The sequence below is a fragment of the Danio aesculapii genome, chromosome 4 (assembly GCF_903798145.1).
Source record: "Danio aesculapii chromosome 4, fDanAes4.1, whole genome shotgun sequence".
Taxonomy (NCBI): Eukaryota; Metazoa; Chordata; class Actinopteri; order Cypriniformes; family Danionidae; genus Danio; species Danio aesculapii.
In genome coordinates, this window is record NC_079438.1 from 25,960,086 (window position 1) to 25,970,699 (window position 10,614).

A 10,614-nucleotide genomic window follows, 5' to 3' on the forward strand; every position below is an offset into this window, starting at 1 on the left:
TTGTGAATTTTGAGGCAGATCGGATTATGCATGCCTGAGTTATAAGAACTTCCTGTTTCGTGGCGAGTCGTCAAAGTTTGCGAGGCCGCCACGGACACGCCCATCGACGAAAACTCTAAAGCTTCGCAATTTAACATCGCCAAGGTCTTTAGATGACATAACCCAAATTTGGTGTCGATCGGATGAAATCCCTAGGAGGAGTTCGTTAAAGTACAACGCCTGGAAATGGCAAAATCGCCACTTTTTCGCCGCAGGAAGCCATAAATATCCGACTTCCTGTTGGGTTTGAGATCTATCAATTTTCTAGGTGGCGCTGTCGAGTCATTTTGCCACGCCCACTTCCGAAGCCTATAACAAACGTAAATTTTCGCCACTTCTGGGGCGTGTGCAAATTTTCGTGAGTTTTCGGGCATGTTTAGACCCTCAAAATCGCGATTCATTCGGGAGAAGAATAAGAATAATAATAATAATTAAAGCTGCAAGCAGCGATGATAGGGACCTCGCACACGGGCTCACCGCCGTCCGGTGGCCGTAGGACCACAGAGAACCGCGAACAATAATAATTTAGGCCGACACATAAAAAAATCTGAGAAAATCACAGATTTATGCCAAACTTGCTCCCGTCAGCAGGTGGCGCTATGACTGTGACTCAAGATTGGCATATAGATGTCTTCAGGAGAGGATTTTAATCAACCATGTGAATTTTCAGGCAGATCGGACATTGTTTGGCTGAGTTATAAGCCAAACTACCTACTGTCAGCAGGTGGCGCTATGACTGTGACTCAATATTGGCATGTAGATGTCTTCAGGAGATGAGTCTTAACAACCATGTGAAGTTTCAGGCAGATCGGACATTGTTTGGCTGAGTTATAAGCCAAACTACCTACTGTCAGCAGGTGGCGCTATGACTGTGACTCAATATTGGCATGTAGATGTCTTCAGGAGAGCAATCTTATCAACCATGTGAAGTTTTAGGCAGATCGGATATTGTTTGGCTGAGTTATAGGCAATTTTATGTTTGCCAGCAGGTGGCGCTATAACTGTATTGGGATATTGGCATGTAAACGTGTTCAGGTCAGGACGGTTATCAAACGTGTGAATTCTGAGGCAGATCGGATCGTGCATGCCTGAGTTATGGGCAATTTTAAGTTTGCCAGCAGGTGGCGCTATAACTGTATCAAGTTATTGGCATGTAAACATGTTCAGGTCAGGACACTTATGAAATGTGTGCGTTTTGAGGCAGATCGGATCATGCATGCCTGAGTTATAACGACTTGATGTTTCATGGCGAATCATCAAAGTTTGCGAGTCCGCCACGGACACGCCCATCGACGAAAACTCTAGACCTTCACAATATATCATCGATACTGCTTTCAGATGACACCACTCAAATTTGGTGCTGATATGAAAAAATTTGTGGGAGGAGTTTGTTTCACTGTAAATCATGTCATTTCCTGTAGCCAGCAGGTGGCGCTATAACTGTATCGGGATATTGGCATGTAAACGTGTTCAGGTCAGGACGGTTATCAAACGTGTGAATTTTGAGGCAGATCAAATAATGCATGCCTGAGTTATAACAACTTGATGTTTCGTGGCGAATCATCAAAGTTTGCGAGGCCGCCACAGACACGCCCATCGACGAAAACTCTAAAGCTTCGCAATTTAACATCGCCAAGGCCTTTAGATGATAAAACCCAATTTTGGTGTCGATCGGATGAAATCCCTAGGAGGAGTTCGTTAAAGTACAACGCCTGGAAATGGCAAAATCGCCACTTTTTCGCCGCAGGAAGCCATAAATATCCGACTTCCTGTTGGGTTTGAGATATCGCTCCTTGAGACTTTTTTGTAGGTCTTGGCATGTTTGAGGTGTGTGCCAATTTTCGTGCATGTGCGTGATTCGTGGCTCGGGGGCTTGTCCGTATCAATTTTCTAGGTGGCGCTGTCGAGTCATTTTTCCACACCCACTTCCGAAACCTATAAAAAACGTAAATTTTCGCCACTTCTGGGGCGTGTGCAAATTTTCGTGAGTTTTCGGGCATGTTTAGACCCTCAAAATCGCGATTGATTCGGGAGAAGAATAATAATAATTAAAGCTGCAAGCAGCGATGATAGGGACCTCGCACACGGGCTCACCGCCGCCCGGTGGCCGTAGGACGACAGAGAACCGCGAACAATAATAGTTTAGGCCGATATATAAAAAAATCTGAGAAAATCACAGATTTATGCCAAACTTGCTCCCGTCAGCAGATGGCGCTATGACTGTGACTCAATATTTTCATGTAGATGTCTTCAGGAGTGGAATTTTATCAACCATGTGAATTTTCAGGCAGATCGGACTTTGTTTGGCTGAGTTATAGGCAATTTTACTGTTGCCACCAGGTGGCGCTATGACTGTGACTCAATATTTTCATGTAGATGTCTTCAGGAGAGCAATCTTATCAACCATGTGAAGTTTTAGGTAGATCGGATATTGTTTGGCTGAGTTATAGGCAATTTTAAGTTTGCCAACAGGTGGCGCTATAACTTTATCGAGTTATTGGCATGTAAACATGTTCAGGTCAGGACACTTATCAAATGTGTGAGGTTTGAGGCAGATCGGATCATGCATGCCTGAGTTATAACAACTTGATGTTTCATGGCGAATCATCAAAGTTTGCGAGTCCGCCACGGACACGCCCATCGACGAAAACTCTAGACCTTCACAATATATCATCGATACTGCTTTCAGATGACACCACTCAAATTTGGTGCTGATATGATGAAATTTGTGCGAGGAGTTTGTTTTACTGTAAATCATGTCATTTCCTGTAGCCAGCAGGTGGCGCTATAACTGTATCGGGATATTGGCATGTAAACGTGTTCAGGTCAGGACGGTTATCAAACGTGTGAATTTTGAGGCAGATCGGATAATGCATGCCTGAGTTATAACAACTTGATGTTTCATGGCGAGTCGTCAAAATTTACGAGGCCGCCACGGACACGCCCATCGACGAAAACTCTAAAGCTTCGCAATTTAACATCGCCAAGGCCTTTAGATGACATGACCCGATTTTGGTGTCGATCGGATGAAATCCCTAGGAGGAGTTCGTTAAAGTACAACGCCTGGAAATGGCAAAATCGCCACTTTTTCGCCGCAGGAAGCCATAAATATCCGACTTCCTGTTGGGTTTGAGATATCGCTCCTTGAGACTTTTTTGTAGGTCTTGGCATGTTTGAGGTGTGTGCCAATTTTCGTACATGTGCGTGATTCGTGGCTCGGGGGCTTGTCCGTATCAATTTTCTAGGTGGCGCTGTCGAGTCATTTTGCCACGCCCACTTCCGAAACCTATAGTAAACGTAAATTTTCGCCACTTCTGGGGCGTGTGCAAATTTTCGTGAGTTTTCGGGCATGTTTAGACCCTCAAAATCGCGATTCATTCGGGAGAAGAATAAGAATAATAATAATAATAATAATAATAATAAACGGAGCAATTCCAATAGGGCCTTGCACCGTTCGGTGCTCGGTCCCTAATAATTAAAGCTGCAAGCAGCGATGATAGGGACCTCGCACCCGGGCTCACCGCCGCCCGGTGGCCGTAGGACGACAGAGAACCACGAACAATAATAATTTATGCCAATATATATAAAAAACCTGAGAAAATCAAGGATTTATGCCAAACTTGCTCCCGTCAGCAGGTGGCGCTATGACTGTGACTCGATATTTTCATGTAGATGTGTTCAGGAGAGGATTTTAATCAACCATGTGAATTTTCAGGCAGATCGGACATTGTTTGGCTGAGTTACAGGCAATTTTACTGTTGCCACAAGGTGGCGCTATAACTGTATCAGGCAATTGGCTCATAAACATGTTCAGGTCATGACAATTATCAAATGTGTGAGTTTTGAGGCAGATCGGATCATGCATGCCTGAGTTATAGGCAATTTTAAGTTTGCCAGCAGGTGGCGCTATAACTGTATCGGAATATTGGCATGTAAACATGTTCAGGTCAGGACACTTATCAAATGTGTGAGTTTTGAGGCAGATCGGATCATGCATGCCTGAGTTATAAGAACTTGATGTTTCGTGGCGAATCATCAAAGTTTGCGAGTCCGCCACGGACACGCCCATCGACGAAAACTGTAGGCCTTCACAATATATCATCGATACTGCTTTCAGATGACACCACTAAAATTTGGTGCTGATATGATAAAATTTGTGGGAGGAGTTTGTTTCACTGTAAATCATGTCATTTCCTGTAGCCAGCAGGTGGCGCTATAACTGTATCGGGATATTGGCATGTAATCGTGTTCAGGTCAGGACGGTTATCAAACGTGTGAATTTTGAGGCAGATCGGATAATGCATGCCTGAGTTATAACAACTTGATGTTTGGTGGCGAATCATCAAAGTTTGCGAGTCCGCCACGGACACGCCCATCGACGAAAACTCTAAAGCTTCGCAATTTAACATCGCCAAGGCCTTTAGATGACATAACCCAATTTTGGTGTCGATCGGATGAAATCCCTAGGAGGAGTTCGTTAAAGTACAACGCCTGGAAATGGCAAAATCGCCACTTTTTCGCCGCAGGAAGCCGTAAATATCCGACTTCCTGTTGGGTTTGAGATATCGCTCCTTGAGACTTTTTTGTAGGTCTTGGCATGTTTGAGGTGTGTGCCAATTTTCGTGCATGTGCGTGATTCTTGGCTCGGGGGCTTGTCCGTATAAATTTTCTAGGTGGCGCTGTCGAGTCATTTTGCCACGCCCACTTCCGAAACCTATAATAAACGTAAATTTTCGCCACTTCTGGGGCGTGTGCAAATTTTCGTGAGTTTTCGGGCATGTTTAGACCCTCAAAATCGCGATTCATTCGGGAGAAGAATAAGAATAATAATAATAATTAAAGCTGCAAGCAGCGATGATAGGGACCTCGCACACGGGCTCACCGCCGCCCGGTGGCCGTAGGACGACAGAGAACCGCGAACAATAATAGTTTAGGCCAATATATAAAAAAATCTGAGAAAATCACAGATTTATGCCAAACTTGCTCCCGTCAGCAGGTGGCGCTATGACTGTGGCTCAATATTTTCATGTAGATGTCTTCAGGAGTGGAATTTTATCCACCATGTGAATTTTCAGGCAGATCGGACTTTGTTTGGCTGAGTTATAGGCAATTTTACTGTTGCCACCAGGTGGCGCTATGACTGTGACTCAATATTGGCATGTAGATGTCTTCAGGAGAGCAATCTTATGAACCATGTGAAGTTTTAGGTAGATCGGATATTGTTTGGCTGAGTTATAGGCAATTTTAAGTTTGCCAGCAGGTGGCGCTATAACTTTATCGAGTTATTGGCATGTAAACATGTTCAGGTCAGGACACTTATCAAATGTGTGAGTTTTGAGGCAGATCGGATCATGCATGCCTGAGTTATAACAACTTGATGTTTCATGGCGAATCATCAAAGTTTGCGAGTCCGCCACGGACACGCCCATCGACGAAAACTCTAGACCTTCACAATATATCATCGATACTGCTTTCAGATGACACCACTCAAATTTGGTGCTGATATGATAAAATTTGTGGGAGGAGTTTGTTTTACTGTAAATCATGTCATTTCCTGTAGCCAGCAGGTGGCGCTATAACTGTATCGGGATATTGGCATGTAATCGTGTTCAGGTCAGGACGGTTATCAAGCGTGTGAATTTTGAGGCAGATCGGATAATGCATGCCTGAGTTATAACAACTTGATGTTTTATGGCGAGTCGTCAAAATTTACGAGGCCGCCACGGACACGCCCATCGACGAAAACTCTAAAGCTTCGCAATTTAACATCGCCAAGGCCTTTAGATGACATAACCCAATTTTGGTGTCGATCGGATGAAATCCCTAGGAGGAGTTCGTTAAAGTACAACGCCTGGAAATGGCAAAATCGCCACTTTTTCGGCGCAGGAAGCTATAAATATCCGACTTCCTGTTGGGTTTGAGATATCGCTCCTTGAGACTTTTTTGTAGGTCTTGGCATGTTTGAGGTGTGTGCCAATTTTGGTGCATATGCGTGATTCGTGGCTCGGGGGCTTGTCCGTATCAATTTTCTAGGTGGCGCTGTCGAGTCATTTTGCCACGCCCACTTCCGAAGCCTATAACAAACGTAAATTTTCGCCACTTCTGGGGCGTGTGCAAATTTTCGTGAGTTTTCGGGCATGTTTAGACCCTCAAAATCGCGATTCATTCGGGAGAAGAATAAGAATAATAATAATAATAATAATAATAATAATAATAATAATAATAAACGGAGCAATTCCAATAGGGCCTTGCACCGTTCGGTGCTCGGTCCCTAATAATAATAATTAAAGCTGCAAGCAGCGATGATAGGGACCTCGCACCCGGGCTCACCGCCGCCCGGCAGCTGTAGGATGACAGAGAAGCGCGAACAATAATAATTTAGGCCGATACATTAAAAAAATTTGAGAAAATCACAGATTTATGCCAAACTTGCTCCTGTCAGCAGGTGGCGCTATGACTGTGACTCAATATTTTCATGTAGATGTCTTCAGGAGAGGATTTTAAGCAACCATGTGAATTTTCAGGCAGATCGAACATTGTTTGGCTGAGTTATAGGCAATTTTACTGTTGCCACCAGGTGGCGCTATGACTGTGACTCAATATTGGCATGTAGATGTCTTCAGGAGAGCAATCTTATCAACCATGTGAAGTTTTAGGCAGATCGGATATTGTTTGGCTGAGTTATAGGCAATTTTAGTGTTGCCAGCAGGTGGCGCTATAACTGTATGGAGTTATTGGCATGTAAACATGTTCAGGTCAGGACACTTATGAAACGTGTGAGGTTTGAGGCAGATCGGATCATGCATGCCTGAGTTATAACAACTTGATGTTTCATGGCGAATCATCAAAGTTTGCGAGTCCGCCACGGACACGCTCATCAACGAAAACTCTAGACCTTCACAATATATCATCGATACTGCTTTCAGATGACACCAGTCAAATTTGGTGCTGATATCATGAAATTTGTGGGAGGAGTTTGTTTCACTGTAAATCATGTCATTTCCTGTAGCCAGCAGGTGGCGCTATAACTGTATCGGGATATTGGCATGTAAACGTGTTCAGGTCAGGACGGTTATCAAGCGTGTGAATTTTGAGGCAGATCGGATAATGCATGCCTGAGTTATAAAGACTTGATGTTTCATGGCGAGTCGTCAAAGTTTGCGAGGCCGCCACGGACACGCCCATCGACGAAAACTCTAAAGCTTCGCAATTTAACATCGCCAAGGCCTTTAGATGACATAACCCAATTTTGGTGTCGATCGGATCAAATCCCTAGGAGGAGTTCGTTAAAGTACAACGCCTGGAAATGGCAAAATCGCCACTTTTTCGCCGCAGGAAGCCATAAATATCCGACTTCCTGTTGGGTTTGAGATATCGCTCCTTGAGACTTTTTTGTAGGTCTTGGCATGTTTGAGGTGTGTGCCAATTTTCGTGCATGTGCGTGATTCGTGGCTCGGGGGCTTGTCCGTATCAATTTTCTAGGTGGCGCTGTCGAGTCATTTTGCCACGCCCACTTCCGAAACCTATAACAAACGTAAATTTTCGCCACTTCTGGGGCGTGTGCAAATTTTCGTGAGTTTTCGGGCATGTTTAGACCCTCAAAATCGCGATTGATTCGGGAGAAGAATAATAATAATAATAATTAAAGCTGCAAGCAGCGATGATAGGGACCTCGCACCCGGGCTCACCGCCGCCCGGCGGCCGTAGGACGAGAGAACCGCGAACAATAATAATTTAAGCCGACACATAAAAAAATCTGAGAAAATCACAGATTTATGCCATACTTGCTCCTGTCAGCAGGTGGCGCTATGACTGTGACTCAAGATTGGCATGTAGATGTCTTCAGTAGTGGAAACTCATCAAACATGTGAAGTTTCAGCCTGAGTGGACATTGTGTGGATGAGTTATAAGCCAAACTACCTACTGTCAGCAGGTGGCGCTATGACTGTGACTCAATATTGGCATGTAGTTGTGTTCAGGAAAGCAATGTTATCAACCATGTGAAGTTTTAGGCAGATCGGATATTGTTTGGCTGAGTTATAGGCAATTTTAAGTTTGCCAGCAGGTGGCGCTATAACTGTATCAAGTTATTGGCATGTAAACATGTTCAGGTCAGGACACTTATGAAATGTGTGAGTTTTGAGGCAGATCGGATCATGCATGCCTGAGTTATAACGACTTGATGTTTCATGGCGAATCATCAAAGTTTGCGAGTCCGCCACGGACACGCCCATCGACGAAAACTCTAGACCTTCACAATATATCATCGATACTGCTTTCAGATGACACCAGTCAAATTTGGTGCTGATATGATGAAATTTGTGCGAGGAGTTTGTTACAACGTAAAATCATGTCATTTCCTGTAGCCAGCAGGTGGCGCTATAACTGTATCGGGATATTGGCATGTAATCGTGTTCAGGTCAGGACGGTTATTAAGCGTGTGAATTTTGAGGCAGATCAGATAATGCATGCCTGAGTTATAACAACTTGATGTTTCGTGGCGAGTCGTCAAAGTTTGCGAGGCCGCCACGGACACGCCCATCGCCGAAAACTCTAAAGCTTCGCAATTTAACATCGCCAAGGCCTTTAGATGACATAACCCAATTTTGGTGTCGATCGGATGAAATCCCTAGGAGGAGTTCGTTAAAGTACAACGCCTGGAAATGGCAAAATTGGCACTTTTTCGCCGCAGGAAGCCATAAATATCCGACTTCCTGTTGGGTTTGAGATATCGCTCCTTGAGACTTTTTTGTAGGTCTTGGCATGTTTGAGGTGTGTGCCAATTTTCGTGCATGTGCGTGATTCGTGGCTCGGGGGCTTGTCCGTATCAATTTTCTAGGTGGCGCTGTCGAGTCATTTTGCCACGCCCACTTCCGAAACCTATATCAAACGTAAATTTTCGCCACTTCTGGGGCGTGTGCAGATTTTCGTGAGTTTTCGGGCATGTTTAGACCCTCAAAATCGCGATTCATTCGGGAGAAGAATAATAATAATAATAATAATAATAATAATAATAATAATAATAATAATAATAATAATAATAATAATAATAATAATAAACGGAGCAATTCCAATAGGGCCTTGCACCGTTTGGTGCTCGGTCCCTAATTAAAGCTGCAAGCAGCGATGATAGGGACCTCGCACCCGGGCTCACCGCCGCCCGGCGGCCGTAGGACGAGAGAACCGCGAACAATAATAATTTAAGCCGACACATAAAAAAATCTGAGAAAATCACAGATTTATGCCATACTTGCTCCTGTCAGCAGGTGGCGCTATGACTGTGACTCAAGATTGGCATGTAGATGTCTTCAGTAGTGGAAACTCATCAAACATGTGAAGTTTCAGCCTGAGTGGACATTGTGTGGATGAGTTATAAGCCAAACTACCTACTGTCAGCAGGTGGCGCTATGACTGTGACTCAATATTGGCATGTAGTTGTGTTCAGGAAAGCAATGTTATCAACCATGTGAAGTTTTAGGCAGATCGGATATTGTTTGGCTGAGTTATAGGCAATTTTAAGTTTGCCAGCAGGTGGCGCTATAACTGTATCAAGTTATTGGCATGTAAACATGTTCAGGTCAGGACACTTATGAAATGTGTGAGTTTTGAGGCAGATCGGATCATGCATGCCTGAGTTATAACGACTTGATGTTTCATGGCGAATCATCAAAGTTTGCGAGTCCGCCACGGACACGCCCATCGACGAAAACTCTAGACCTTCACAATATATCATCGATACTGCTTTCAGATGACACCAGTCAAATTTGGTGCTGATATGATGAAATTTGTGCGAGGAGTTTGTTACAACGTAAAATCATGTCATTTCCTGTAGCCAGCAGGTGGCGCTATAACTGTATCGGGATATTGGCATGTAATCGTGTTCAGGTCAGGACGGTTATTAAGCGTGTGAATTTTGAGGCAGATCAGATAATGCATGCCTGAGTTATAACAACTTGATGTTTCGTGGCGAGTCGTCAAAGTTTGCGAGGCCGCCACGGACACGCCCATCGCCGAAAACTCTAAAGCTTCGCAATTTAACATCGCCAAGGCCTTTAGATGACATAACCCAATTTTGGTGTCGATCGGATGAAATCCCTAGGAGGAGTTCGTTAAAGTACAACGCCTGGAAATGGCAAAATTGGCACTTTTTCGCCGCAGGAAGCCATAAATATCCGACTTCCTGTTGGGTTTGAGATATCGCTCCTTGAGACTTTTTTGTAGGTCTTGGCATGTTTGAGGTGTGTGCCAATTTTCGTGCATGTGCGTGATTCGTGGCTCGGGGGCTTGTCCGTATCAATTTTCTAGGTGGCGCTGTCGAGTCATTTTGCCACGCCCACTTCCGAAACCTATATCAAACGTAAATTTTCGCCACTTCTGGGGCGTGTGCAAATTTTCGTGAGTTTTCGGGCATGTTTAGACCCTCAAAATCGCGATTCATTCGGGAGAAGAATAATAATAATAATAATAATAATAATAATAATAATAATAATAATAATAATAATAATAATAATAATAATAATAATAAACGGAGCAATTCCAATAGGGCCTTGCACCGTTTGGTGCTCGGTCCCTAAT